At 39.5% G+C, this 27,882-nt stretch overlaps 50 non-coding genes across 50 annotated transcripts; all 50 read right to left on the bottom strand.

Moving 5' to 3' along the window:
* Positions 1–530: 530 nt before the first annotated feature.
* Trnaw-cca (transfer RNA tryptophan (anticodon CCA)) lies at positions 531–602 on the bottom strand. Its single transcript has one exon. It is a non-coding gene; the product is annotated as a tRNA-Trp (tRNA).
* A 247-nt stretch (positions 603–849) lies between these two features.
* Positions 850–921, bottom strand: Trnaw-cca (transfer RNA tryptophan (anticodon CCA)). The gene has a single exon. It is a non-coding gene; the product is annotated as a tRNA-Trp (tRNA).
* A 247-nt stretch (positions 922–1,168) lies between these two features.
* Positions 1,169–1,240, bottom strand: Trnaw-cca (transfer RNA tryptophan (anticodon CCA)). Its single transcript has one exon. It is a non-coding gene; the product is annotated as a tRNA-Trp (tRNA).
* Positions 1,241–1,805: 565 nt separating this feature from the next.
* On the bottom strand, positions 1,806–1,877 carry Trnaw-cca (transfer RNA tryptophan (anticodon CCA)). The gene has a single exon. It is a non-coding gene; the product is annotated as a tRNA-Trp (tRNA).
* Positions 1,878–2,442: 565 nt separating this feature from the next.
* Positions 2,443–2,514, bottom strand: Trnaw-cca (transfer RNA tryptophan (anticodon CCA)). Its single transcript has one exon. It is a non-coding gene; the product is annotated as a tRNA-Trp (tRNA).
* Positions 2,515–2,761: 247 nt separating this feature from the next.
* Positions 2,762–2,833, bottom strand: Trnaw-cca (transfer RNA tryptophan (anticodon CCA)). The gene has a single exon. It is a non-coding gene; the product is annotated as a tRNA-Trp (tRNA).
* A 563-nt stretch (positions 2,834–3,396) lies between these two features.
* Positions 3,397–3,468, bottom strand: Trnaw-cca (transfer RNA tryptophan (anticodon CCA)). The gene has a single exon. It is a non-coding gene; the product is annotated as a tRNA-Trp (tRNA).
* Positions 3,469–3,715: 247 nt separating this feature from the next.
* Trnaw-cca (transfer RNA tryptophan (anticodon CCA)) lies at positions 3,716–3,787 on the bottom strand. Its single transcript has one exon. It is a non-coding gene; the product is annotated as a tRNA-Trp (tRNA).
* Positions 3,788–4,352: 565 nt separating this feature from the next.
* On the bottom strand, positions 4,353–4,424 carry Trnaw-cca (transfer RNA tryptophan (anticodon CCA)). Its single transcript has one exon. It is a non-coding gene; the product is annotated as a tRNA-Trp (tRNA).
* A 565-nt stretch (positions 4,425–4,989) lies between these two features.
* Positions 4,990–5,061, bottom strand: Trnaw-cca (transfer RNA tryptophan (anticodon CCA)). Its single transcript has one exon. It is a non-coding gene; the product is annotated as a tRNA-Trp (tRNA).
* A 247-nt stretch (positions 5,062–5,308) lies between these two features.
* Positions 5,309–5,380, bottom strand: Trnaw-cca (transfer RNA tryptophan (anticodon CCA)). The gene has a single exon. It is a non-coding gene; the product is annotated as a tRNA-Trp (tRNA).
* Positions 5,381–5,943: 563 nt separating this feature from the next.
* On the bottom strand, positions 5,944–6,015 carry Trnaw-cca (transfer RNA tryptophan (anticodon CCA)). The gene has a single exon. It is a non-coding gene; the product is annotated as a tRNA-Trp (tRNA).
* Positions 6,016–6,262: 247 nt separating this feature from the next.
* Trnaw-cca (transfer RNA tryptophan (anticodon CCA)) lies at positions 6,263–6,334 on the bottom strand. The gene has a single exon. It is a non-coding gene; the product is annotated as a tRNA-Trp (tRNA).
* Positions 6,335–6,581: 247 nt separating this feature from the next.
* Positions 6,582–6,653, bottom strand: Trnaw-cca (transfer RNA tryptophan (anticodon CCA)). The gene has a single exon. It is a non-coding gene; the product is annotated as a tRNA-Trp (tRNA).
* Positions 6,654–6,900: 247 nt separating this feature from the next.
* Trnaw-cca (transfer RNA tryptophan (anticodon CCA)) lies at positions 6,901–6,972 on the bottom strand. Its single transcript has one exon. It is a non-coding gene; the product is annotated as a tRNA-Trp (tRNA).
* An 882-nt stretch (positions 6,973–7,854) lies between these two features.
* Trnaw-cca (transfer RNA tryptophan (anticodon CCA)) lies at positions 7,855–7,926 on the bottom strand. Its single transcript has one exon. It is a non-coding gene; the product is annotated as a tRNA-Trp (tRNA).
* A 566-nt stretch (positions 7,927–8,492) lies between these two features.
* On the bottom strand, positions 8,493–8,564 carry Trnaw-cca (transfer RNA tryptophan (anticodon CCA)). Its single transcript has one exon. It is a non-coding gene; the product is annotated as a tRNA-Trp (tRNA).
* A 247-nt stretch (positions 8,565–8,811) lies between these two features.
* Trnaw-cca (transfer RNA tryptophan (anticodon CCA)) lies at positions 8,812–8,883 on the bottom strand. Its single transcript has one exon. It is a non-coding gene; the product is annotated as a tRNA-Trp (tRNA).
* Positions 8,884–9,446: 563 nt separating this feature from the next.
* Positions 9,447–9,518, bottom strand: Trnaw-cca (transfer RNA tryptophan (anticodon CCA)). Its single transcript has one exon. It is a non-coding gene; the product is annotated as a tRNA-Trp (tRNA).
* Positions 9,519–9,765: 247 nt separating this feature from the next.
* Positions 9,766–9,837, bottom strand: Trnaw-cca (transfer RNA tryptophan (anticodon CCA)). The gene has a single exon. It is a non-coding gene; the product is annotated as a tRNA-Trp (tRNA).
* A 563-nt stretch (positions 9,838–10,400) lies between these two features.
* Positions 10,401–10,472, bottom strand: Trnaw-cca (transfer RNA tryptophan (anticodon CCA)). Its single transcript has one exon. It is a non-coding gene; the product is annotated as a tRNA-Trp (tRNA).
* Positions 10,473–10,719: 247 nt separating this feature from the next.
* On the bottom strand, positions 10,720–10,791 carry Trnaw-cca (transfer RNA tryptophan (anticodon CCA)). The gene has a single exon. It is a non-coding gene; the product is annotated as a tRNA-Trp (tRNA).
* A 563-nt stretch (positions 10,792–11,354) lies between these two features.
* Trnaw-cca (transfer RNA tryptophan (anticodon CCA)) lies at positions 11,355–11,426 on the bottom strand. The gene has a single exon. It is a non-coding gene; the product is annotated as a tRNA-Trp (tRNA).
* A 247-nt stretch (positions 11,427–11,673) lies between these two features.
* Trnaw-cca (transfer RNA tryptophan (anticodon CCA)) lies at positions 11,674–11,745 on the bottom strand. The gene has a single exon. It is a non-coding gene; the product is annotated as a tRNA-Trp (tRNA).
* An 882-nt stretch (positions 11,746–12,627) lies between these two features.
* On the bottom strand, positions 12,628–12,699 carry Trnaw-cca (transfer RNA tryptophan (anticodon CCA)). The gene has a single exon. It is a non-coding gene; the product is annotated as a tRNA-Trp (tRNA).
* A 563-nt stretch (positions 12,700–13,262) lies between these two features.
* Trnaw-cca (transfer RNA tryptophan (anticodon CCA)) lies at positions 13,263–13,334 on the bottom strand. The gene has a single exon. It is a non-coding gene; the product is annotated as a tRNA-Trp (tRNA).
* A 247-nt stretch (positions 13,335–13,581) lies between these two features.
* On the bottom strand, positions 13,582–13,653 carry Trnaw-cca (transfer RNA tryptophan (anticodon CCA)). The gene has a single exon. It is a non-coding gene; the product is annotated as a tRNA-Trp (tRNA).
* Positions 13,654–14,833: 1,180 nt separating this feature from the next.
* Trnaw-cca (transfer RNA tryptophan (anticodon CCA)) lies at positions 14,834–14,905 on the bottom strand. Its single transcript has one exon. It is a non-coding gene; the product is annotated as a tRNA-Trp (tRNA).
* A 247-nt stretch (positions 14,906–15,152) lies between these two features.
* Positions 15,153–15,224, bottom strand: Trnaw-cca (transfer RNA tryptophan (anticodon CCA)). Its single transcript has one exon. It is a non-coding gene; the product is annotated as a tRNA-Trp (tRNA).
* A 563-nt stretch (positions 15,225–15,787) lies between these two features.
* On the bottom strand, positions 15,788–15,859 carry Trnaw-cca (transfer RNA tryptophan (anticodon CCA)). Its single transcript has one exon. It is a non-coding gene; the product is annotated as a tRNA-Trp (tRNA).
* A 563-nt stretch (positions 15,860–16,422) lies between these two features.
* Trnaw-cca (transfer RNA tryptophan (anticodon CCA)) lies at positions 16,423–16,494 on the bottom strand. The gene has a single exon. It is a non-coding gene; the product is annotated as a tRNA-Trp (tRNA).
* A 247-nt stretch (positions 16,495–16,741) lies between these two features.
* Positions 16,742–16,813, bottom strand: Trnaw-cca (transfer RNA tryptophan (anticodon CCA)). Its single transcript has one exon. It is a non-coding gene; the product is annotated as a tRNA-Trp (tRNA).
* A 247-nt stretch (positions 16,814–17,060) lies between these two features.
* Positions 17,061–17,132, bottom strand: Trnaw-cca (transfer RNA tryptophan (anticodon CCA)). The gene has a single exon. It is a non-coding gene; the product is annotated as a tRNA-Trp (tRNA).
* A 563-nt stretch (positions 17,133–17,695) lies between these two features.
* On the bottom strand, positions 17,696–17,767 carry Trnaw-cca (transfer RNA tryptophan (anticodon CCA)). The gene has a single exon. It is a non-coding gene; the product is annotated as a tRNA-Trp (tRNA).
* A 563-nt stretch (positions 17,768–18,330) lies between these two features.
* On the bottom strand, positions 18,331–18,402 carry Trnaw-cca (transfer RNA tryptophan (anticodon CCA)). Its single transcript has one exon. It is a non-coding gene; the product is annotated as a tRNA-Trp (tRNA).
* A 247-nt stretch (positions 18,403–18,649) lies between these two features.
* Trnaw-cca (transfer RNA tryptophan (anticodon CCA)) lies at positions 18,650–18,721 on the bottom strand. The gene has a single exon. It is a non-coding gene; the product is annotated as a tRNA-Trp (tRNA).
* An 882-nt stretch (positions 18,722–19,603) lies between these two features.
* Trnaw-cca (transfer RNA tryptophan (anticodon CCA)) lies at positions 19,604–19,675 on the bottom strand. Its single transcript has one exon. It is a non-coding gene; the product is annotated as a tRNA-Trp (tRNA).
* Positions 19,676–19,922: 247 nt separating this feature from the next.
* Positions 19,923–19,994, bottom strand: Trnaw-cca (transfer RNA tryptophan (anticodon CCA)). Its single transcript has one exon. It is a non-coding gene; the product is annotated as a tRNA-Trp (tRNA).
* Positions 19,995–20,557: 563 nt separating this feature from the next.
* On the bottom strand, positions 20,558–20,629 carry Trnaw-cca (transfer RNA tryptophan (anticodon CCA)). The gene has a single exon. It is a non-coding gene; the product is annotated as a tRNA-Trp (tRNA).
* Positions 20,630–21,192: 563 nt separating this feature from the next.
* Positions 21,193–21,264, bottom strand: Trnaw-cca (transfer RNA tryptophan (anticodon CCA)). Its single transcript has one exon. It is a non-coding gene; the product is annotated as a tRNA-Trp (tRNA).
* A 247-nt stretch (positions 21,265–21,511) lies between these two features.
* Trnaw-cca (transfer RNA tryptophan (anticodon CCA)) lies at positions 21,512–21,583 on the bottom strand. The gene has a single exon. It is a non-coding gene; the product is annotated as a tRNA-Trp (tRNA).
* Positions 21,584–21,830: 247 nt separating this feature from the next.
* Positions 21,831–21,902, bottom strand: Trnaw-cca (transfer RNA tryptophan (anticodon CCA)). The gene has a single exon. It is a non-coding gene; the product is annotated as a tRNA-Trp (tRNA).
* A 563-nt stretch (positions 21,903–22,465) lies between these two features.
* Trnaw-cca (transfer RNA tryptophan (anticodon CCA)) lies at positions 22,466–22,537 on the bottom strand. The gene has a single exon. It is a non-coding gene; the product is annotated as a tRNA-Trp (tRNA).
* A 566-nt stretch (positions 22,538–23,103) lies between these two features.
* On the bottom strand, positions 23,104–23,175 carry Trnaw-cca (transfer RNA tryptophan (anticodon CCA)). Its single transcript has one exon. It is a non-coding gene; the product is annotated as a tRNA-Trp (tRNA).
* A 563-nt stretch (positions 23,176–23,738) lies between these two features.
* On the bottom strand, positions 23,739–23,810 carry Trnaw-cca (transfer RNA tryptophan (anticodon CCA)). The gene has a single exon. It is a non-coding gene; the product is annotated as a tRNA-Trp (tRNA).
* An 882-nt stretch (positions 23,811–24,692) lies between these two features.
* On the bottom strand, positions 24,693–24,764 carry Trnaw-cca (transfer RNA tryptophan (anticodon CCA)). The gene has a single exon. It is a non-coding gene; the product is annotated as a tRNA-Trp (tRNA).
* Positions 24,765–25,649: 885 nt separating this feature from the next.
* Trnaw-cca (transfer RNA tryptophan (anticodon CCA)) lies at positions 25,650–25,721 on the bottom strand. The gene has a single exon. It is a non-coding gene; the product is annotated as a tRNA-Trp (tRNA).
* Positions 25,722–26,284: 563 nt separating this feature from the next.
* Trnaw-cca (transfer RNA tryptophan (anticodon CCA)) lies at positions 26,285–26,356 on the bottom strand. The gene has a single exon. It is a non-coding gene; the product is annotated as a tRNA-Trp (tRNA).
* A 247-nt stretch (positions 26,357–26,603) lies between these two features.
* On the bottom strand, positions 26,604–26,675 carry Trnaw-cca (transfer RNA tryptophan (anticodon CCA)). Its single transcript has one exon. It is a non-coding gene; the product is annotated as a tRNA-Trp (tRNA).
* A 563-nt stretch (positions 26,676–27,238) lies between these two features.
* Trnaw-cca (transfer RNA tryptophan (anticodon CCA)) lies at positions 27,239–27,310 on the bottom strand. The gene has a single exon. It is a non-coding gene; the product is annotated as a tRNA-Trp (tRNA).
* Positions 27,311–27,882: the final 572 nt, after the last annotated feature.

Below are 27,882 nucleotides of genomic sequence, written 5' to 3'. Positions count from 1 at the left end.
ACAATTATCTGCTCCATGCTCTACATCGGCTTTACTTTGCTATACTTTATGCATTTTCTACTCATATCCTAATCTTCTGACTTCCATTTTCAAATTGTAGCTATATATCATTCATTACAGACAGAACTACGATGACAACGCGACACCACACACTACTCTTTCTACACATACATGTTTTTCATAATTTAAGCAAAACAGCAAAACTTTGATGTAACCCCGACGTGATTTGAACACGCAACCTTCTGATCTGGAGTCAGACGCGCTACCGTTGCGCCACAGGGCCATCTGATAAGCCAATGCACTATAATGCACTTTAAGTACAATTATCTGCTCCATGCTCTACATCGGCTTTACTTTGCTATACTTTATGCATTTTCTACTCATATCCTAATCTTCTGACTTCCATTTTCAAATTGTAGCTATATATCATTCATTACAGACAGAACTACGATGACAACGCGACACCACACACTACTCTTTCTACACATACATGTTTTTCATAATTTAAGCAAAACAGCAAAACTTTGATGTGACCCCGACGTGATTTGAACACGCAACCTTCTGATCTGGAGTCAGACGCGCTACCGTTGCGCCACAGGGCCATCTGATAAGCCAATGCACTATAATGCACTTTAAGTACAATTATCTGCTCCATGCTCTACATCGGCTTTACTTTGTTATACTTTATGCATTTTCTACTCATATCCTAATCTTCTGACTTCCATTTTCAAATTGTAGCTATATATCATTCATTACAGACAGAACTACGATGACAACGCGACACCACACACTACTCTTTCTACACATACATGTTTTTCATAATTTAAGCAAAACAGCAAAACTTTGATGTGACCCCGACGTGATTTGAACACGCAACCTTCTGATCTGGAGTCAGACGCGCTACCGTTGCGCCACAGGGCCATCTGATAAGCCAATGCACTATAATGCACTTTAAGTACAATTATCTGCTCCATGCTCTACATCGGCTTTACTTTGCTATACTTTATGCATTTTCTACTCATATCCTAATCTTCTGACTTCCATTTTCAAATTGTAGCTATATATCATTCATTACAGACAGAACTACGATGACAACGCGACACCACACACTACTCTTTCTACACATACATGTTTTTCATAATTTAAGCAAAACAGCAAAACTTTGATGTGACCCCGACGTGATTTGAACACGCAACCTTCTGATCTGGAGTCAGACGCGCTACCGTTGCGCCACAGGGCCATCTGATAAGCCAATGCACTATAATGCACTTTAAGTACAATTATCTGCTCCATGCTCTACATCGGCTTTACTTTGCTATACTTTATGCATTTTCTACTCATATCCTAATCTTCTGACTTCCATTTTCAAATTGTAGCTATATATCATTCATTACAGACAGAACTACGATGACAACGCGACACCACACACTACTCTTTCTACACATACATGTTTTTCATAATTTAAGCAAAACAGCAAAACTTTGATGTGACCCCGACGTGATTTGAACACGCAACCTTCTGATCTGGAGTCAGACGCACTACCGTTGCGCCACAGGGCCGTCTCTTGAAGTACTGCACAGTAATGTACTTTATGTACAAACATCGTCTCCATGCTCTACATCAGCTTCATTTATAACACAACATTTTTCTGCTTTTCTCTCATGTCTTCCTATTCTTACATCGACTTTCCAATTGTAATAAGATATCATTAAATACAGAGAGAAATACGATGACAACCTGTAAACACACGCCTCTTCTTAAATACAATTTTCATTTACTGCTCAAAACAGCAAAAAACTTGAACGTGACCCCGACGTGATTTGAACACGCAACCTTCTGATCTGGAGTCAGACGCGCTACCGTTGCGCCACAGGGCCATCTGATAAGCCAATGCACTATAATGCACTTTAAGTACAATTATCTGCTCCATGCTCTACATCGGCTTTACTTTGCTATACTTTATGCATTTTCTACTCATATCCTAATCTTCTGACTTCCATTTTCAAATTGTAGCTATATATCATTCATTACAGACAGAACTACGATGACAACGCGACACCACACACTACTCTTTCTACACATACATGTTTTTCATAATTTAAGCAAAACAGCAAAACTTTGATGTGACCCCGACGTGATTTAAACACGCAACCTTCTGATCTGGAGTCAGACGCACTACCGTTGCGCCACAGGGCCGTCTCTTGAAGTAGTGCACAGTAATGTACTTTATGTACAAACATCGTCTCCATGCTCTACATCAGCTTCATTTATAACACAACATTTTTCTGCTTTTCTCTCATGTCTTCCTATTCTTACATCGACTTTCCAATTGTAATAAGATATCATTAAATACAGAGAGAAATACGATGACAACCTGTAAACACACGCCTCTTCTTAAATACAATTTTCATTTACTGCTCAAAATAGCAAAAAACTTGAACGTGACCCCGACGTGATTTGAACACGCAACCTTCTGATCTGGAGTCAGACGCGCTACCGTTGCGCCACAGGGCCATCTGATAAGCCAATGCACTATAATGCACTTTAAGTACAATTATCTGCTCCATGCTCTACATCGGCTTTACTTTGCTATACTTTATGCATTTTCTACTCATATCCTAATCTTCTGACTTCCATTTTCAAATTGTAGCTATATATCATTCATTACAGACAGAACTACGATGACAACGCGACACCACACACTACTCTTTCTACACATACATGTTTTTCATAATTTAAGCAAAACAGCAAAACTTTGATGTGACCCCGACGTGATTTGAACACGCAACCTTCTGATCTGGAGTCAGACGCGCTACCGTTGCGCCACAGGGCCATCTGATAAGCCAATGCACTATAATGCACTTTAAGTACAATTATCTGCTCCATGCTCTACATCGGCTTTACTTTGCTATACTTTATGCATTTTCTACTCATATCCTAATCTTCTGACTTCCATTTTCAAATTGTAGCTATATATCATTCATTACAGACAGAACTACGATGACAACGCGACACCACACACTACTCTTTCTACACATACATGTTTTTCATAATTTAAGCAAAACAGCAAAACTTTGATGTGACCCCGACGTGATTTGAACACGCAACCTTCTGATCTGGAGTCAGACGCACTACCGTTGCGCCACAGGGCCGTCTCTTGAAGTAATGCACAGTAATGTACTTTATGTACAAACATCGTCTCCATGCTCTACATCAGCTTCATTTATAACACAACATTTTTCTGCTTTTCTCTCATGTCTTCCTATTCTTACATCGACTTTCCAATTGTAATAACATATCATTAAATACAGAGAGAAATACGATGACAACCTGTAAACACACGCCTCTTCTTAAATACAATTTTCATTTACTGCTCAAAATAGCAAAACTTGAACGTGACCCCGACGTGATTTGAACACGCAACCTTCTGATCTGGAGTCAGACGCGCTACCGTTGCGCCACAGGGCCATCTGATAAGCCAATGCACTATAATGCACTTTAAGTACAATTATCTGCTCCATGCTCTACATCGGCTTTACTTTGCTATACTTTATGCATTTTCTACTCATATCCTAATCTTCTGACTTCCATTTTCAAATTGTAGCTATATATCATTCATTACAGACAGAACTACGATGACAACGCGACACCACACACTACTCTTTCTACACATACATGTTTTTCATAATTTAAGCAAAACAGCAAAACTTTGATGTGACCCCGACGTGATTTGAACACGCAACCTTCTGATCTGGAGTCAGACGCGCTACCGTTGCGCCACAGGGCCATCTGATAAGCCAATGCACTATAATGCACTTTAAGTACAATTATCTGCTCCATGCTCTACATCGGCTTTACTTTGCTATACTTTATGCATTTTCTACTCATATCCTAATCTTCTGACTTCCATTTTCAAATTGTAGCTATATATCATTCATTACAGACAGAACTACGATGACAACGCGACACCACACACTACTCTTTCTACACATACATGTTTTTCATAATTTAAGCAAAACAGCAAAACTTTGATGTGACCCCGACGTGATTTGAACACGCAACCTTCTGATCTGGAGTCAGACGCACTACCGTTGCGCCACAGGGCCGTCTCTTGAAGTACTGCACAGTAATGTACTTTATGTACAAACATCGTCTCCATGCTCTACATCAGCTTCATTTATAACACAACATTTTTCTGCTTTTCTCTCATGTCTTCCTATTCTTACATCGACTTTCCAATTGTAATAAGATATCATTAAATACAGAGAGAAATACGATGACAACCTGTAAACACACGCCTCTTCTTAAATACAATTTTCATTTACTGCTCAAAATAGCAAAAAACTTGAACGTGACCCCGACGTGATTTGAACACGCAACCTTCTGATCTGGAGTCAGACGCGCTACCGTTGCGCCACAGGGCCATCTGATAAGCCAATGCACTATAATGCACTTTAAGTACAATTATCTGCTCCATGCTCTACATCGGCTTTACTTTGCTATACTTTATGCATTTTCTACTCATATCCTAATCTTCTGACTTCCATTTTCAAATTGTAGCTATATATCATTCATTACAGACAGAACTACGATGACAACGCGACACCACACACTACTCTTTCTACACATACATGTTTTTCATAATTTAAGCAAAACAGCAAAACTTTGATGTGACCCCGACGTGATTTAAACACGCAACCTTCTGATCTGGAGTCAGACGCACTACCGTTGCGCCACAGGGCCGTCTCTTGAAGTAGTGCACAGTAATGTACTTTATGTACAAACATCGTCTCCATGCTCTACATCAGCTTCATTTATAACACAACATTTTTCTGCTTTTCTCTCATGTCTTCCTATTCTTACATCGACTTTCCAATTGTAATAAGATATCATTAAATACAGAGAGAAATACGATGACAACCTGTAAACACACGCCTCTTCTTAAATACAATTTTCATTTACTGCTCAAAATAGCAAAAAACTTGAACGTGACCCCGACGTGATTTGAACACGCAACCTTCTGATCTGGAGTCAGACGCGCTACCGTTGCGCCACAGGGCCATCTGATAAGCCAATGCACTATAATGCACTTTAAGTACAATTATCTGCTCCATGCTCTACATCGGCTTTACTTTGCTATACTTTATGCATTTTCTACTCATATCCTAATCTTCTGACTTCCATTTTCAAATTGTAGCTATATATCATTCATTACAGACAGAACTACGATGACAACGCGACACCACACACTACTCTTTCTACACATACATGTTTTTCATAATTTAAGCAAAACAGCAAAACTTTGATGTGACCCCGACGTGATTTGAACACGCAACCTTCTGATCTGGAGTCAGACGCGCTACCGTTGCGCCACAGGGCCATCTGATAAGCCAATGCACTATAATGCACTTTAAGTACAATTATCTGCTCCATGCTCTACATCGGCTTTACTTTGCTATACTTTATGCATTTTCTACTCATATCCTAATCTTCTGACTTCCATTTTCAAATTGTAGCTATATATCATTCATTACAGACAGAACTACGATGACAACGCGACACCACACACTACTCTTTCTACACATACATGTTTTTCATAATTTAAGCAAAACAGCAAAACTTTGATGTGACCCCGACGTGATTTGAACACGCAACCTTCTGATCTGGAGTCAGACGCACTACCGTTGCGCCACAGGGCCGTCTCTTGAAGTAATGCACAGTAATGTACTTTATGTACAAACATCGTCTCCATGCTCTACATCAGCTTCATTTATAACACAACATTTTTCTGCTTTTCTCTCATGTCTTCCTATTCTTACATCGACTTTCCAATTGTAATAACATATCATTAAATACAGAGAGAAATACGATGACAACCTGTAAACACACGCCTCTTCTTAAATACAATTTTCATTTACTGCTCAAAATAGCAAAACTTGAACGTGACCCCGACGTGATTTGAACACGCAACCTTCTGATCTGGAGTCAGACGCGCTACCGTTGCGCCACAGGGCCATCTGATAAGCCAATGCACTATAATGCACTTTAAGTACAATTATCTGCTCCATGCTCTACATCGGCTTTACTTTGCTATACTTTATGCATTTTCTACTCATATCCTAATCTTCTGACTTCCATTTTCAAATTGTAGCTATATATCATTCATTACAGACAGAACTACGATGACAACGCGACACCACACACTACTCTTTCTACACATACATGTTTTTCATAATTTAAGCAAAACAGCAAAACTTTGATGTGACCCCGACGTGATTTGAACACGCAACCTTCTGATCTGGAGTCAGACGCGCTACCGTTGCGCCACAGGGCCATCTGATAAGCCAATGCACTATAATGCACTTTAAGTACAATTATCTGCTCCATGCTCTACATCGGCTTTACTTTGCTATACTTTATGCATTTTCTACTCATATCCTAATCTTCTGACTTCCATTTTCAAATTGTAGCTATATATCATTCATTACAGACAGAACTACGATGACAACGCGACACCACACACTACTCTTTCTACACATACATGTTTTTCATAATTTAAGCAAAACAGCAAAACTTTGATGTGACCCCGACGTGATTTGAACACGCAACCTTCTGATCTGGAGTCAGACGCGCTACCGTTGCGCCACAGGGCCATCTGATAAGCCAATGCACTATAATGCACTTTAAGTACAATTATCTGCTCCATGCTCTACATCGGCTTTACTTTGCTATACTTTATGCATTTTCTACTCATATCCTAATCTTCTGACTTCCATTTTCAAATTGTAGCTATATATCATTCATTACAGACAGAACTACGATGACAACGCGACACCACACACTACTCTTTCTACACATACATGTTTTTCATAATTTAAGCAAAACAGCAAAACTTTGATGTGACCCCGACGTGATTTGAACACGCAACCTTCTGATCTGGAGTCAGACGCGCTACCGTTGCGCCACAGGGCCATCTGATAAGCCAATGCACTATAATGCACTTTAAGTACAATTATCTGCTCCATGCTCTACATCGGCTTTACTTTGTTATACTTTATGCATTTTCTACTCATATCCTAATCCTCTGACTTCCATTTTCAAATTGTAGCTATATATCATTCATTACAGACAGAACTACGATGACAACGCGACACCACACACTACTCTTTCTACACATACATGTTTTTCATAATTTAAGCAAAACAGCAAAACTTTGATGTGACCCCGACGTGATTTGAACACGCAACCTTCTGATCTGGAGTCAGACGCACTACCGTTGCGCCACAGGGCCGTCTCTTGAAGTTCTGCACAGTCATGTACTTTATGTACAAACATCGTCTCCATGCTCTACATCAGCTTCATTTATAACACAACATTTTTCTGCTTTTCTCTCATGTCTTCCTATTCTTACATCGACTTTCCAATTGTAATAAGATATCATTAAATACAGAGAGAAATACGATGACAACCTGTAAACACACGCCTCTTCTTAAATACAATTTTCATTTACTGCTCAAAATAGCAAAACTTGAACGTGACCCCGACGTGATTTGAACACGCAACCTTCTGATCTGGAGTCAGACGCGCTATCGTTGCGCCACAGGGCCATCTGATAAGCCAATGCACTATAATGCACTTTAAGTACAATTATCTGCTCCATGCTCTACATCGGCTTTACTTTGCTATACTTTATGCATTTTCTACTCATATCCTAATCTTCTGACTTCCATTTTCAAATTGTAGCTATATATCATTCATTACAGACAGAACTACGATGACAACGCGACACCACACACTACTCTTTCTACACATACATGTTTTTCATAATTTAAGCAAAACAGCAAAACTTTGATGTGACCCCGACGTGATTTGAACACGCAACCTTCTGATCTGGAGTCAGACGCGCTACCGTTGCGCCACAGGGCCATCTGATAAGCCAATGCACTATAATGCACTTTAAGTACAATTATCTGCTCCATGCTCTACATCGGCTTTACTTTGCTATACTTTATGCATTTTCTACTCATATCCTAATCTTCTGACTTCCATTTTCAAATTGTAGCTATATATCATTCATTACAGACAGAACTACGATGACAACGCGACACCACACACTACTCTTTCTACACATACATGTTTTTCATAATTTAAGCAAAACAGCAAAACTTTGATGTGACCCCGACGTGATTTGAACACGCAACCTTCTGATCTGGAGTCAGACGCACTACCGTTGCGCCACAGGGCCATCTGATAAGCCAATGCACTATAATGCACTTTAAGTACAATTATCTGCTCCATGCTCTACATCGGCTTTACTTTGCTATACTTTATGCATTTTCTACTCATATCCTAATCTTCTGACTTCCATTTTCAAATTGTAGCTATATATCATTCATTACAGACAGAACTACGATGACAACGCGACACCACACACTACTCTTTCTACACATACATGTTTTTCATAATTTAAGCAAAACAGCAAAACTTTGATGTGACCCCGACGTGATTTGAACACGCAACCTTCTGATCTGGAGTCAGACGCGCTACCGTTGCGCCACAGGGCCATCTGATAAGCCAATGCACTATAATGCACTTTAAGTACAATTATCTGCTCCATGCTCTACATCGGCTTTACTTTGCTATACTTTATGCATTTTCTACTCATATCCTAATCTTCTGACTTCCATTTTCAAATTGTAGCTATATATCATTCATTACAGACAGAACTACGATGACAACGCGACACCACACACTACTCTTTCTACACATACATGTTTTTCATAATTTAAGCAAAACAGCAAAACTTTGATGTGACCCCGACGTGATTTGAACACGCAACCTTCTGATCTGGAGTCAGACGCGCTACCGTTGCGCCACAGGGCCATCTGATAAGCCAATGCACTATAATGCACTTTAAGTACAATTATCTGCTCCATGCTCTACATCGGCTTTACTTTGCTATACTTTATGCATTTTCTACTCATATCCTAATCTTCTGACTTCCATTTTCAAATTGTAGCTATATATCATTCATTACAGACAGAACTACGATGACAACGCGACACCACACACTACTCTTTCTACATATACATGTTTTTCATAATTTAAGCAAAACAGCAAAACTTTGATGTGACCCCGACGTGATTTGAACACGCAACCTTCTGATCTGGAGTCAGACGCACTACCGTTGCGCCACAGGGCCGTCTCTTGAAGTACTGCACAGTAATGTACTTTATGTACAAACATCGTCTCCATGCTCTACATCAGCTTCATTTATAACACAACATTTTTCTGCTTTTCTCTCATGTCTTCCTATTCTTACATCGACTTTCCAATTGTAATAAGATATCATTAAATACAGAGAGAAATACGATGACAACCTGTAAACACACGCCTCTTCTTAAATACAATTTTCATTTACTGCTCAAAATAGCAAAACTTGAACGTGACCCCGACGTGATTTGAACACGCAACCTTCTGATCTGGAGTCAGACGCGCTACCGTTGCGCCACAGGGCCATCTGATAAGCCAATGCACTATAATGCACTTTAAGTACAATTATCTGCTCCATGCTCTACATCGGCTTTACTTTGCTATACTTTATGCATTTTCTACTCATATCCTAATCTTCTGACTTCCATTTTCAAATTGTAGCTATATATCATTCATTACAGACAGAACTACGATGACAACGCGACACCACACACTACTCTTTCTACACATACATGTTTTTCATAATTTAAGCAAAACAGCAAAACTTTGATGTGACCCCGACGTGATTTGAACACGCAACCTTCTGATCTGGAGTCAGACGCGCTACCGTTGCGCCACAGGGCCATCTGATAAGCCAATGCACTATAATGCACTTTAAGTACAATTATCTGCTCCATGCTCTACATCGGCTTTACTTTGCTATACTTTATGCATTTTCTACTCATATCCTAATCTTCTGACTTCCATTTTCAAATTGTAGCTATATATCATTCATTACAGACAGAACTACGATGACAACGCGACACCACACACTACTCTTTCTACATATACATGTTTTTCATAATTTAAGCAAAACAGCAAAACTTTGATGTGACCCCGACGTGATTTGAACACGCAACCTTCTGATCTGGAGTCAGACGCACTACCGTTGCGCCACAGGGCCGTCTCTTGAAGTACTGCACAGTAATGTACTTTATGTACAAACATCGTCTCCATGCTCTACATCAGCTTCATTTATAACACAACATTTTTCTGCTTTTCTCTCATGTCTTCCTATTCTTACATCGACTTTCCAATTGTAATAAGATATCATTAAATACAGAGAGAAATACGATGACAACCTGTAAACACACGCCTCTTCTTAAATACAATTTTCATTTACTGCTCAAAATAGCAAAACTTGAACGTGACCCCGACGTGATTTGAACACGCAACCTTCTGATCTGGAGTCAGACGCGCTACCGTTGCGCCACAGGGCCATCTGATAAGCCAATGCACTATAATGCACTTTAAGTACAATTATCTGCTCCATGCTCTACATCGGCTTTACTTGGCTATACTTTATGCATTTTCTACTCATATCCTAATCTTCTGACTTCCATTTTCAAATTGTAGCTATATATCATTCATTACAGACAGAACTACGATGACAACGCGACACCACACACTACTCTTTCTACACATACATGTTTTTCATAATTTAAGCAAAACAGCAAAACTTTGATGTGACCCCGACGTGATTTGAACACGCAACCTTCTGATCTGGAGTCAGACGCGCTACCGTTGCGCCACAGGGCCATCTGATAAGCCAATGCACTATAATGCACTTTAAGTACAATTATCTGCTCCATGCTCTACATCGGCTTTACTTTGCTATACTTTATGCATTTTCTACTCATATCCTAATCTTCTGACTTCCATTTTCAAATTGTAGCTATATATCATTCATTACAGACAGAACTACGATGACAACGCGACACCACACACTACTCTTTCTACACATACATGTTTTTCATAATTTAAGCAAAACAGCAAAACTTTGATGTGACCCCGACGTGATTTGAACACGCAACCTTCTGATCTGGAGTCAGACGCACTACCGTTGCGCCACAGGGCCGTCTCTTGAAGTACTGCACAGTAATGTACTTTATGTACAAACATCGTCTCCATGCTCTACATCAGCTTCATTTATAACACAACATTTTTCTGCTTTTCTCTCATGTCTTCCTATTCTTACATCGACTTTCCAATTGTAATAAGATATCATTAAATACAGAGAGAAATACGATGACAACCTGTAAACACACGCCTCTTCTTAAATACAATTTTCATTTACTGCTCAAAATAGCAAAACTTGAACGTGACCCCGACGTGATTTGAACACGCAACCTTCTGATCTGGAGTCAGACGCGCTACCGTTGCGCCACAGGGCCATCTGATAAGCCAATGCACTATAATGCACTTTAAGTACAATTATCTGCTCCATGCTCTACATCGGCTTTACTTTGCTATTCTTTATGCATTTTCTACTCATATCCTAATCTTCTGACTTCCATTTTCAAATTGTAGCTATATATCATTCATTACAGACAGAACTACGATGACAACGCGACACCACACACTACTCTTTCTACACATACATGTTTTTCATAATTTAAGCAAAACAGCAAAACTTTGATGTGACCCCGACGTGATTTGAACACGCAACCTTCTGATCTGGAGTCAGACGCGCTACCGTTGCGCCACAGGGCCATCTGATAAGCCAATGCACTATAATGCACTTTAAGTACAATTATCTGCTCCATGCTCTACATCGGCTTTACTTTGCTATACTTTATGCATTTTCTACTCATATCCTAATCTTCTGACTTCCATTTTCAAATTGTAGCTATATATCATTCATTACAGACAGAACTACGATGACAACGCGACACCACACACTACTCTTTCTACACATACATGTTTTTCATAATTTAAGCAAAACAGCAAAACTTTGATGTGACCCCGACGTGATTTGAACACGCAACCTTCTGATCTGGAGTCAGACGCACTACCGTTGCGCCACAGGGCCGTCTCTTGAAGTACTGCACAGTAATGTACTTTATGTACAAACATCGTCTCCATGCTCTACATCAGCTTCATTTATAACACAACATTTTTCTGCTTTTCTCTCATGTCTTCCTATTCTTACATCGACTTTCCAATTGTAATAAGATATCATTAAATACAGAGAGAAATACGATGACAACCTGTAAACACACGCCTCTTCTTAAATACAATTTTCATTTACTGCTCAAAATAGCAAAACTTGAACGTGACCCCGACGTGATTTGAACACGCAACCTTCTGATCTGGAGTCAGACGCGCTACCTTTGCGCCACAGGGCCATCTGATAAGCCAATGCACTATAATGCACTTTAAGTACAATTATCTGCTCCATGCTCTACATCGGCTTTACTTTGCTATTCTTTATGCATTTTCTACTCATATCCTAATCTTCTGACTTCCATTTTCAAATTGTAGCTATATATCATTCATTACAGACAGAACTACGATGACAACGCGACACCACACACTACTCTTTCTACACATACATGTTTTTCATAATTTAAGCAAAACAGCAAAACTTTGATGTGACCCCGACGTGATTTGAACACGCAACCTTCTGATCTGGAGTCAGACGCGCTACCGTTGCGCCACAGGGCCATCTGATAAGCCAATGCACTATAATGCACTTTAAGTACAATTATCTGCTCCATGCTCTACATCGGCTTTACTTTGCTATACTTTATGCATTTTCTACTCATATCCTAATCTTCTGACTTCCATTTTCAAATTGTAGCTATATATCATTCATTACAGACAGAACTACGATGACAACGCGACACCACACACTACTCTTTCTACATATACATGTTTTTCATAATTTAAGCAAAACAGCAAAACTTTGATGTGACCCCGACGTGATTTGAACACGCAACCTTCTGATCTGGAGTCAGACGCACTACCGTTGCGCCACAGGGCCGTCTCTTGAAGTACTGCACAGTAATGTACTTTATGTACAAACATCGTCTCCATGCTCTACATCAGCTTCATTTATAACACAACATTTTTCTGCTTTTCTCTCATGTCTTCCTATTCTTACATCGACTTTCCAATTGTAATAAGATATCATCAAATACAGAGAGAAATACGATGACAACCTGTAAACACACGCCTCTTCTTAAATACAATTTTCATTTACTGCTCAAAATAGCAAAACTTGAACGTGACCCCGACGTGATTTGAACACGCAACCTTCTGATCTGGAGTCAGACGCGCTACCGTTGCGCCACAGGGCCATCTGATAAGCCAATGCACTATAATGCACTTTAAGTACAATTATCTGCTCCATGCTCTACATCGGCTTTACTTTGCTATACTTTATGCATTTTCTACTCATATCCTAATCTTCTGACTTCCATTTTCAAATTGTAGCTATATATCATTCATTACAGACAGAACTACGATGACAACGCGACACCACACACTACTCTTTCTACACATACATGTTTTTCATAATTTAAGCAAAACAGCAAAACTTTGATGTGACCCCGACGTGATTTGAACACGCAACCTTCTGATCTGGAGTCAGACGCGCTACCGTTGCGCCACAGGGCCATCTGATAAGCCAATGCACTATAATGCACTTTAAGTACAATTATCTGCTCCATGCTCAACATCGGCTTTACTTGGCTATACTTTATGCATTTTCTACTCATATCCTAATCTTCTGACTTCCATTTTCAAATTGTAGCTATATATCATTCATTACAGACAGAACTACGATGACAACGCGACACCACACACTACTCTTTCTACACATACATGTTTTTCATAATTTAAGCAAAACAGCAAAACTTTGATGTGACCCCGACGTGATTTGAACACGCAACCTTCTGATCTGGAGTCAGACGCACTACCGTTGCGCCACAGGGCCGTCTCTTGAAGTACTGCACAGTAATGTACTTTATGTACAAACATCGTCTCCATGCTCTACATCAGCTTCATTTATAACACAACATTTTTCTGCTTTTCTCTCATGTCTTCCTATTCTTACATCGACTTCCCAATTGTAATAAGATATCATTAAATACAGAGAGAAATACGATGACAACCTGTAAACACACGCCTCTTCTTAAATACAATTTTCATTTACTGCTCAAAATAGCAAAACTTGAACGTGACCCCGACGTGATTTGAACACGCAACCTTCTGATCTGGAGTCAGACGCGCTACCGTTGCGCCACAGGGCACTATAATGCACTTTAAGTACAATTATCTGCTCCATGCTCTACATCGGCTTTACTTCGCTATACTTTATGCATTTTCTACTCATATCCTAATCTTCTGACTTCCATTTTCAAATTGTAGCTATATATCATTCATTACAGACAGAACTACGATGACAACGCGACACCACACACTACTCTTTCTACACATACATGTTTTTCATAATTTAAGCAAAACAGCAAAACTTTGATGTGACCCCGACGTCATTTGAACACGCAACCTTCTGATCTGGAGTCAGACGCACTACCGTTGCGCCACAGGGCCGTCTCTTGAAGTACTGCACAGTAATGTACTTTATGTACAAACATCGTCTCCATGCTCTACATCAGCTTCATTTATAACACAACATTTTTCTGCTTTTCTCTCATGTCTTCCTATTCTTACATCGACTTTCCAATTGTAATAAGATATCATTAAATACAGAGAGAAATACGATGACAACCTGTAAACACACGCCTCTTCTTAAATACAATTTTCATTTACTGCTCAAAATAGCAAAACTTGAACGTGACCCCGACGTGATTTGAACACGCAACCTTCTGATCTGGAGTCAGACGCGCTACCGTTGCGCCACAGGGCCATCTGATAAGCCAATGCACTATAATGCACTTTAAGTACAATTATCTGCTCCATGCTCTACATCGGCTTTACTTTGTTATACTTTATGCATTTTCTACTCATATCCTAATCTTCTGACTTCCATTTTCAAATTGTAGCTATATATCATTCATTACAGACAGAACTACGATGACAACGCGACACCACACACTACTCTTTCTACACATACATGTTTTTCATAATTTAAGCAAAACAGCAAAACTTTGATGTGACCCCGACGTGATTTGAACACGCAACCTTCTGATCTGGAGTCAGACGCGCTACCGTTGCGCCACAGGGCCATCTGATAAGCCAATGCACTATAATGCACTTTAAGTACAATTATCTGCTCCATGCTCTACATCGGCTTTACTTTGCTATACTTTATGCATTTTCTACTCATATCCTAATCTTCTGACTTCCATTTTCAAATTGTAGCTATATATCATTCATTACAGACAGAACTACGATGACAACGCGACACCACACACTACTCTTTCTACACATACATGTTTTTCATAATTTAAGCAAAACAGCAAAACTTTGATGTGACCCCGACGTGATTTGAACACGCAAACTTCTGATCTGGAGTCAGACGCACTACCGTTGCGCCACAGGGCCGTCTCTTGAAGTACTGCACAGTAATGTACTTTATGTACAAACATCGTCTCCATGCTCTACATCAGCTTCATTTATAACACAACATTTTTCTGCTTTTCTCTCATGTCTTCCTATTCTTACATCGACTTTCCAATTGTAATAAGATATCATTAAATACAGAGATAAATACGATGACAACCTGTAAACACACGCCTCTTCTTAAATACAATTTTCATTTACTGCTCAAAATAGCAAAACTTGAACGTGACCCCGACGTGATTTGAACACGCAACCTTCTGATCTGGAGTCAGACGCGCTACCGTTGCGCCACAGGGCCATCTGATAAGCCAATGCACTGTAATGCACTTTAAGTACAATTATCTGCTCCATGCTCTACATCGGCTTTACTTTGCTATACTTTATGCATTTTCTACTCATATCCTAATCTTCTGACTTCCATTTTCAAATTGTAGCTATATATCATTCATTACAGACAGAACTACGATGACAACGCGACACCACACACTACTCTTTCTACACATACATGTTTTTCATAATTTAAGCAAAACAGCAAAACTTTGATGTGACCCCGATGTGATTTGAACACGCAACCTTCTGATCTGGAGTCAGACGCACTACCGTTGCGCCACAGGGCCGTCTCTTGAAGTACTGCACAGTAATGTACTTTATGTACAAACATCGTCTCCATGCTCTACATCAGCTTCATTTATAACACAACATTTTTCTGCTTTTCTCTCATGTCTTCCTATTCTTACATCGACTTTCCAATTGTAATAAGATATCATTAAATACAGAGAGAAATACGATGACAACCTTTAAACACACGCCTCTTCTTAAATACAATTTTCATTTACTGCTCAAAATAGCAAAACTTGAACGTGACCCCGACGTGATTTGAACACGCAACCTTCTGATCTGGAGTCAGACGCGCTACCGTTGCGCCACAGGGCCATCTGATAAGCCAATGCACTATAATGCACTTTAAGTACAATTATCTGCTCCATGCTCTACATCGGCTTTACTTTGCTATACTTTATGCATTTTCTACTCATATCCTAATCTTCTGACTTCCATTTTCAAATTGTAGCTATATATCATTCATTACAGACAGAACTACGATGACAACGCGACACCACACACTACTCTTTCTACACATACATGTTTTTCATAATTTAAGCAAAACAGCAAAACTTTGATGTGACCCCGACGTGATTTGAACACGCAACCTTCTGATCTGGAGTCAGACGCGCTACCGTTGCGCCACAGGGCCATCTGATAAGCCAATGCACTATAATGCACTTTAAGTACAATTATCTGCTCCATGCTCTACATCGGCTTTACTTTGTTATACTTTATGCATTTTCTACTCATATCCTAATCTTCTGACTTCCATTTTCAAATTGTAGCTATATATCATTCATTACAGACAGAACTACGATGACAACGCGACACCACACACTACTCTTTCTACACATACATGTTTTTCATAATTTAAGCAAAACAGCAAAACTTTGATGTGACCCCGACGTGATTTGAACACGCAACCTTCTGATCTGGAGTCAGACGCGCTACCGTTGCGCCACAGGGCCATCTGATAAGCCAATGCACTATAATGCACTTTAAGTACAATTATCTGCTCCATGCTCTACATCGGCTTTACTTTGCTATACTTTATGCATTTTCTACTCATATCCTAATCTTCTGACTTCCATTTTCAAATTGTAGCTATATATCATTCATTACAGACAGAACTACGATGACAACGCGACACCACACACTACTCTTTCTACACATACATGTTTTTCATAATTTAAGCAAAACAGCAAAACTTTGATGTGACCCCGACGTGATTTGAACACGCAACCTTCTGATCTGGAGTCAGACGCACTACCGTTGCGCCACAGGGCCGTCTCTTGAAGTACTGCACAGTAATGTACTTTATGTACAAACATCGTCTCCATGCTCTACATCAGCTTCATTTATAACACAACATTTTTCTGCTTTTCTCTCATGTCTTCCTATTCTTACATCGACTTTCCAATTGTAATAAGATATCATTAAATACAGAGAGAAATACGATGACAACCTGTAAACACACGCCTCTTCTTAAATACAATTTTCATTTACTGCTCAAAATAGCAAAACTTGAACGTGACCCCGACGTGATTTGAACACGCAACCTTCTGATCTGGAGTCAGACGCGCTACCGTTGCGCCACAGGGCCATCTGATAAGCCAATGCACTGTAATGCACTTTAAGTACAATTATCTGCTCCATGCTCTACATCGGCTTTACTTTGCTATACTTTATGCATTTTCTACTCATATCCTAATCTTCTGACTTCCATTTTCAAATTGTAGCTATATATCATTCATTACAGACAGAACTACGATGACAACGCGACACCACACACTACTCTTTCTACACATACATGTTTTTCATAATTTAAGCAAAACAGCAAAACTTTGATGTGACCCCGATGTGATTTGAACACGCAACCTTCTGATCTGGAGTCAGACGCACTACCGTTGCGCCACAGGGCCGTCTCTTGAAGTACTGCACAGTAATGTACTTTATGTACAAACATCGTCTCCATGCTCTACATCAGCTTCATTTATAACACAACATTTTTCTGCTTTTCTCTCATGTCTTCCTATTCTTACATCGACTTTCCAATTGTAATAAGATATCATTAAATACAGAGAGAAATACGATGACAACCTTTAAACACACGCCTCTTCTTAAATACAATTTTCATTTACTGCTCAAAATAGCAAAACTTGAACGTGACCCCGACGTGATTTGAACACGCAACCTTCTGATCTGGAGTCAGACGCGCTACCGTTGCGCCACAGGGCCATCTGATAAGCCAATGCACTATAATGCACTTTAAGTACAATTATCTGCTCCATGCTCTACATCGGCTTTACTTTGCTATACTTTATGCATTTTCTACTCATATCCTAATCTTCTGACTTCCATTTTCAAATTGTAGCTATATATCATTCATTACAGACAGAACTACGATGACAACGCGACACCACACACTACTCTTTCTACACATACATGTTTTTCATAATTTAAGCAAAACAGCAAAACTTTGATGTGACCCCGACGTGATTTGAACACGCAACCTTCTGATCTGGAGTCAGACGCGCTACCGTTGCGCCACAGGGCCATCTGATAAGCCAATGCACTATAATGCACTTTAAGTACAATTATCTGCTCCATGCTCTACATCGGCTTTACTTTGCTATACTTTATGCATTTTCTACTCATATCCTAATCTTCTGACTTCCATTTTCAAATTGTAGCTATATATCATTCATTACAGACAGAACTACGATGACAACGCGACACCACACACTACTCTTTCTACACATACATGTTTTTCATAATTTAAGCAAAACAGCAAAACTTTGATGTGACCCCGACGTGATTTGAACACGCAACCTTCTGATCTGGAGTCAGACGCACTACCGTTGCGCCACAGGGCCATCTGATAAGCCAATGCACTATAATGCACTTTAAGTACAATTATCTGCTCCATGCTCTACATCGGCTTTACTTTGCTATACTTTATGCATTTTCTACTCATATCCTAATCTTCTGACTTCCATTTTCAAATTGTAGCTATATATCATTCATTACAGACAGAACTACGATGACAACGCGACACTACACACTACTCTTACTACACATACATGTTTTTCATAATTTAAGCAAAACAGCAAAACTTTGATGTGACCCCGACGTGATTTGAACACGCAACCTTCTGATCTGGAGTCAGACGCACTACCGTTGCGCCACAGGGCCGTCTCTTGAAGTACTGCACAGTAATGTACTTTATGTACAAACATCGTCTCCATGCTCTACATCAGCTTCATTTATAACACAACATTTTTCTGCTTTTCTCTCATGTCTTCCTATTCTTACATCGACTTTCCAATTGTAATAAGATATCATTAAATACAGAGAGAAATACGATGACAACCTGTAAACACACGCCTCTTCTTAAATACAATTTTCATTTACTGCTCAAAATAGCAAAACTTGAACGTGACCCCGACGTGATTTGAACACGCAACCTTCTGATCTGGAGTCAGACGCGCTACCGTTGCGCCACAGGGCCATCTGATAAGCCAATGCACTATAATGCACTTTAAGTACAATTATCTGCTCCATGCTCTACATCGGCTTTACTTTGTTATACTTTATGCATTTTCTACTCATATCCTAATCTTCTGACTTCCATTTTCAAATTGTAGCTATATATCATTCATTACAGACAGAACTACGATGACAACGCGACACCACACACTACTCTTTCTACACATACATGTTTTTCATAATTTAAGCAAAACAGCAAAACTTTGATGTGACCCCGACGTGATTTGAACACGCAACCTTCTGATCTGGAGTCAGACGCGCTACCGTTGCGCCACAGGGCCATCTGATAAGCCAATGCACTATAATGCACTTAAAGTGCAATTATCTGCTCCATGCTCTACATCGGCTTTACTTTGCTATACTTTATGCATTTTCTACTCATATCCTAATCTTCTGACTTCCATTTTCAAATTGTAGCTATATATCATTCATTACAGACAGAACTACGATGACAACGCGACACCACACACTACTCTTTCTACACATACATGTTTTTCATAATTTAAGCAAAACAGCAAAACTTTGATGTGACCCCGACGTGATTTGAACACGCAACCTTCTGATCTGGAGTCAGACGCACTACCGTTGCGCCACAGGGCCGTCTCTTGAAGTACTGCACAGTAATGTACTTTATGTACAAACATCGTCTCCATGCTCTACATCAGCTTCATTTATAACACAACATTTTTCTGCTTTTCTCTCATGTCTTCCTATTCTTACATCGACTTTCCAATTGTAATAAGATATCATTAAATACAGAGATAAATACGATGACAACCTGTAAACACACGCCTCTTCTTAAATACAATTTTCATTTACTGCTCAAAATAGCAAAACTTGAACGTGACCCCGACGTGATTTGAACACGCAACCTTCTGATCTGGAGTCAGACGCGCTACCGTTGCGCCACAGGGCCATCTGATAAGCCAATGCACTGTAATGCACTTTAAGTACAATTATCTGCTCCATGCTCTACATCGGCTTTACTTTGCTATACTTTATGCATTTTCTACTCATATCCTAATCTTCTGACTTCCATTTTCAAATTGTAGCTATATATCATTCATTACAGACAGAACTACGATGACAACGCGACACCACACACTACTCTTTCTACACATACATGTTTTTCATAATTTAAGCAAAACAGCAAAACTTTGATGTGACCCCGATGTGATTTGAACACGCAACCTTCTGATCTGGAGTCAGACGCACTACCGTTGCGCCACAGGGCCGTCTCTTGAAGTACTGCACAGTAATGTACTTTATGTACAAACATCGTCTCCATGCTCTACATCAGCTTCATTTATAACACAACATTTTTCTGCTTTTCTCTCATGTCTTCCTATTCTTACATCGACTTTCCAATTGTAATAAGATATCATTAAATACAGAGAGAAATACGATGACAACCTTTAAACACACGCCTCTTCTTAAATACAATTTTCATTTACTGCTCAAAATAGCAAAACTTGAACGTGACCCCGACGTGATTTGAACACGCAACCTTCTGATCTGGAGTCAGACGCGCTACCGTTGCGCCACAGGGCCATCTGATAAGCCAATGCACTATAATGCACTTTAAGTACAATTATCTGCTCCATGCTCTACATCGGCTTTACTTTGCTATACTTTATGCATTTTCTACTCATATCCTAATCTTCTGACTTCCATTTTCAAATTGTAGCTATATATCATTCATTACAGACAGAACTACGATGACAACGCGACACCACACACTACTCTTTCTACACATACATGTTTTTCATAATTTAAGCAAAACAGCAAAACTTTGATGTGACCCCGACGTGATTTGAACACGCAACCTTCTGATCTGGAGTCAGACGCGCTACCGTTGCGCCACAGGGCCATCTGATAAGCCAATGCACTATAATGCACTTTAAGTACAATTATCTGCTCCATGCTCTACATCGGCTTTACTTTGCTATACTTTATGCATTTTCTACTCATATCCTAATCTTCTGACTTCCATTTTCAAATTGTAGCTATATATCATTCATTACAGACAGAACTACGATGACAACGCGACACCACACACTACTCTTTCTACACATACATGTTTTTCATAATTTAAGCAAAACAGCAAAACTTTGATGTGACCCCGACGTGATTTGAACACGCAACCTTCTGATCTGGAGTCAGACGCGCTACCGTTGCGCCACAGGGCCATCTGATAAGCCAATGCACTATAATGCACTTTAAGTACAATTATCTGCTCCATGCTCTACATCGGCTTTACTTTGCTATACTTTATGCATTTTCTACTCATATCCTAATCTTCTGACTTCCATTTTCAAATTGTAGCTATATATCATTCATTACAGACAGAACTACGATGACAACGCGACACCACACACTACTCTTTCTACACATACATGTTTTTCATAATTTAAGCAAAACAGCAAAACTTTGATGTGACCCCGACGTGATTTGAACACGCAACCTTCTGATCTGGAGTCAGACGCACTACCGTTGCGCCACAGGGCCGTCTCTTGAAGTACTGCACAGTAATGTACTTTATGTACAAACATCGTCTTCATGCTCTACATCAGCTTCATTTATAACACAACATTTTTCTGCTTTTCTCTCATGTCTTCCTATTCTTACATCGACTTTCCAATTGTAATAAGATATCATTAAATACAGAGAGAAATACGATGACAACCTGTAAACACACGCCTCTTCTTAAATACAATTTTCATTTACTGCTCAAAATAGCAAAACTTGAACGTGACCCCGACGTGATTTGAACACGCAACCTTCTGATCTGGAGTCAGACGCGCTACCGTTGCGCCACAGGGCCATCTGATAAGCCAATGCACTATAATGCACTTTAAGTACAATTATCTGCTCCATGCTCTACATCGGCTTTACTTTGTTATACTTTATGCATTTTCTACTCATATCCTAATCTTCTGACTTCCATTTTCAAATTGTAGCTATATATCATTCATTACAGACAGAACTACGATGACAACGCGACACCACACACTACTCTTTCTACACATACATGTTTTTCATAATTTAAGCAAAACAGCAAAACTTTGATGTGACCCCGACCTGATTTGAACACGCAACCTTCTGATCTGGAGTCAGACGCGCTACCGTTGCGCCACAGGGCCATCTGATAAGCCAATGCACTATAATGCACTTTAAGTACAATTATCTGCTCCATGCTCTACATCGGCTTTACTTTGCTATACTTTATGCATTTTCTACTCATATCCTAATCTTCTGACTTCCATTTTCAAATTGTAGCTATATATCATTCATTACAGACAGAACTACGATGACAACGCGACACCACACACTACTCTTTCTACACATACATGTTTTTCATAATTTAAGCAAAACAGCAAAACTTTGATGTGACCCCGACGTGATTTGAACACGCAACCTTCTGATCTGGAGTCAGACGCGCTACCGTTGCGCCACAGGGCCATCTGATAAGCCAATGCACTATAATGCACTTTAAGTACAATTATCTGCTCCATGCTCTACATCGGCTTTACTTTGCTATACTTTATGCATTTTCTACTCATATCCTAATCTTCTGACTTCCATTTTCAAATTGTAGCTATATATCATTCATTACAGACAGAACTACGATGACAACGCGACACCACACACTACTCTTTCTACACATACATGTTTTTCATAATTTAAGCAAAACAGCAAAACTTTGATGTGACCCCGACGTGATTTGAACACGCAACCTTCTGATCTGGAGTCAGACGCACTACCGTTGCGCCACAGGGCCGTCTCTTGAAGTACTGCACAGTAATGTACTTTATGTACAAACATCGTCTCCATGCTCTACATCAGCTTCATTTATAACACAACATTTTTCTGCTTTTCTCTCATGTCTTCCTATTCTTACATCGACTTTCCAATTGTAATAAGATATCATTAAATACAGAGAGAAATACTATGACAACCTGTAAACACACGCCTCTTCTTAAATACAATTTTCATTTACTGCTCAAAATAGCAAAACTTGAACGTGACCCCGACGTGATTTGAACACGCAACCTTCTGATCTGGAGTCAGACGCGCTACCGTTGCGCCACAGGGCCATCTGATAAGCCAATTCACTATAATGCACTTTAAGTACAATTATCTGCTCCATGCTCTACATCGGCTTTACTTTGCTATACTTTATGCATTTTCTACTCATATCCTAATCTTCTGACTTCCATTTTCAAATTGTAGCTATATATCATTCATTACAGACAGAACTACGATGACAACGCGACACCACACACTACTCTTTCTACACATACATGTTTTTCATAATTTAAGCAAAACAGCAAAACTTTGATGTGACCCCGACGTGATTTGAACACGCAACCTTCTGATCTGGAGTCAGACGCACTACCGTTGCGCCACAGGGCCATCTGATAAGCCAATGCACTATAATGCACTTTAAGTACAATTATCTGCTCCATGCTCTACATCGGCTTTACTTTGCTATACTTTATGCATTTTCTACTCATATCCTAATCTTCTGACTTCCATTTTCAAATTGTAGCTATATATCATTCATTACAGACAGAACTACGATGACAACGCGACACCACACACTACTCTTTCTACACATACATGTTTTTCATAATTTAAGCAAAACAGCAAAACTTTGATGTGACCCCGACGTGATTTGAACACGCAACCTTCTGATCTGGAGTCAGACGCACTACCGTTGCGCCACAGGGCCGTCTCTTGAAGTACTGCACAGTAATGTACTTTATGTACAAACATCGTCTTCATGCTCTACATCAGCTTCATTTATAACACAACATTTTTCTGCTTTTCTCTCATGTCTTCCTATTCTTACATCGACTTTCCAATTGTAATAAGATATCATTAAATACAGAGAGAAATACGATGACAACCTGTAAACACACGCCTCTTCTTAAATACAATTTTCATTTACTGCTCAAAATAGCAAAACTTGAACGTGACCCCGACGTGATTTGAACACGCAACCTTCTGATCTGGAGTCAGACGCGCTACCGTTGCGCCACAGGGCCATCTGATAAGCCAATGCACTATAATGCACTTTAAGTACAATTATCTGCTCCATGCTCTACATCGGCTTTACTTTGTTATACTTTATGCATTTTCTACTCATATCCTAATCTTCTGACTTCCATTTTCAAATTGTAGCTATATATCATTCATTACAGACAGAACTACGATGACAACGCGACACCACACACTACTCTTTCTACACATACATGTTTTTCATAATTTAAGCAAAACAGCAAAACTTTGATGTGACCCCGACCTGATTTGAACACGCAACCTTCTGATCTGGAGTCAGACGCGCTACCGTTGCGCCACAGGGCCATCTGATAAGCCAATGCACTATAATGCACTTTAAGTACAATTATCTGCTCCATGCTCTACATCGGCTTTACTTTGCTATACTTTATGCATTTTCTACTCATATCCTAATCTTCTGACTTCCATTTTCAAATTGTAGCTATATATCATTCATTACAGACAGAACTACGATGACAACGCGACACCACACACTACTCTTTCTACACATACATGTTTTTCATAATTTAAGCAAAACAGCAAAACTTTGATGTGACCCCGACGTGATTTGAACACGCAACCTTCTGATCTGGAGTCAGACGCACTACCGTTGCGCCACAGGGCCATCTGATAAGCCAATGCACTATAATGCACTTTAAGTACAATTATCTGCTCCATGCTCTACATCGGCTTTACTTTGTTATACTTTATGCATTTTCTACTCATATCCTAATCTTCTGACTTCCATTTTCAAATTGTAGCTATATATCATTCATTACAGACAGAACTACGATGACAACGCGACACCACACACTACTCTTTCTACACATACATGTTTTTCATAATTTAAGCAAAACAGCAAAACTTTGATGTGACCCCGACGTGATTTGAACACGCAACCTTCTGATCTGGAGTCAGACGCGCTACCGTTGCGCCACAGGGCCATCTGATAAGCCAATGCACTATAATGCACTTTAAGTACAATTATCTGCTCCATGCTCTACATCGGCTTTACTTTGCTATACTTTATGCATTTTCTACTCATATCCTAATCTTCTGACTTCCATTTTCAAATTGTAGCTATATATCATTCATTACAGACAGAACTACGATGACAACGCGACACCACACACTACTCTTTCTACACATACATGTTTTTCATAATTTAAGCAAAACAGCAAAACTTTGATGTGACCCCGATGTGATTTGAACACGCAACCTTCTGATCTGGAGTCAGACGCACTACCGTTGCGCCACAGGGCCGTCTCTTGAAGTACTGCACAGTAATGTACTTTATGTACAAACATCGTCTCCATGCTCTACATCAGCTTCATTTATAACACAACATTTTTCTGCTTTTCTCTCATGTCTTCCTATTCTTACATCGACTTTCCAATTGTAATAAGATATCATTAAATACAGAGAGAAATACGATGACAACCTGTAAACACACGCCTCTTCTTAAATACAATTTTCATTTACTGCTCAAAATAGCAAAACTTGAACGTGACCCCGACGTGATTTGAACACGCAACCTTCTGATCTGGAGTCAGACGCGCTACCGTTGCGCCACAGGGCCATCTGATAAGCCAATGCACTATAATGCACTTTAAGTACAATTATCTGCTCCATGCTCTACATCGGCTTTACTTTGCTATACTTTATGCATTTTCTACTCATATCCTAATCTTCTGACTTCCATTTTCAAATTGTAGCTATATATCATTCATTACAGACAGAACTACGATGACAACGCGACACCACACACTACTCTTTCTACACATACATGTTTTTCATAATTTAAGCAAAACAGCAAAACTTTGATGTGACCCCGACGTGATTTGAACACGCAACCTTCTGATCTGGAGTCAGACGCGCTACCGTTGCGCCACAGGGCCATCTGATAAGCCAATGCACTATAATGCACTTTAAGTACAATTATCTGCTCCATGCTCTACATCGGCTTTACTTTGCTATACTTTATGCATTTTCTACTCATATCCTAATCTTCTGACTTCCATTTTCAAATTGTAGCTATATATCATTCATTACAGACAGAACTACGATGACAACGCGACGCCACACACTACTCTTTCTACACATACATGTTTTTCATAATTTAAGCAAAACAGCAAAACTTTGATGTGACCCCGACGTGATTTGAACACGCAACCTTCTGATCTGGAGTCAGACGCACTACCGTTGCGCCACAGGGCCGTCTCTTGAAGTACTGCACAGTAATGTACTTTATGTACAAACATCGTCTCCATGCTCTACATCAGCTTCATTTATAACACAACATTTTTCTGCTTTTCTCTCATGTCTTCCTATTCTTACATCGACTTTCCAATTGTAATAAGATATCATTAAATACAGAGAGAAATACGATGACAACCTGTAAACACACGCCTCTTCTTAAATACAATTTTCATTTACTGCTCAAAATAGCAAAACTTGAACGTGACCCCGACGTGATTTGAACACGCAACCTTCTGATCTGGAGTCAGACGCGCTACCGTTGCGCCACAGGGCCATCTGATAAGCCAATGCACTATAATGCACTTTAAGTACAATTATCTGCTCCATGCTCTACATCGGCTTTACTTTGCTATACTTTATGCATTTTCTACTCATATCCTAATCTTCTGACTTCCATTTTCAAATTGTAGCTATATATCATTCATTACAGACAGAACTACGATGACAACGCGACACCACACACTACTCTTTCTACACATACATGTTTTTCATAATTTAAGCAAAACAGCAAAACTTTGATGTGACCCCGACGTGATTTGAACACGCAACCTTCTGATCTGGAGTCAGACGCACTACCGTTGCGCCACAGGGCCATCTGATAAGCCAATGCACTATAATGCACTTTAAGTACAATTATCTGCTCCATGCTCTACATCGGCTTTACTTTGCTATACTTTATGCATTTTCTACTCATATCCTAATCTTCTGACTTCCATTTTCAAATTGTAGCTATATATCATTCATTACAGACAGAACTACGATGACAACGCGACGCCACACACTACTCTTTCTACACATACATGTTTTTCATAATTTAAGCAAAACAGCAAAACTTTGATGTGACCC

This window comes from Haliotis asinina, chromosome 2 (assembly GCF_037392515.1).
Source record: "Haliotis asinina isolate JCU_RB_2024 chromosome 2, JCU_Hal_asi_v2, whole genome shotgun sequence".
Classification (NCBI taxonomy): Eukaryota; Metazoa; Mollusca; class Gastropoda; order Lepetellida; family Haliotidae; genus Haliotis; species Haliotis asinina.
This window is presented reverse-complemented; position numbering and strand designations above follow the sequence as displayed.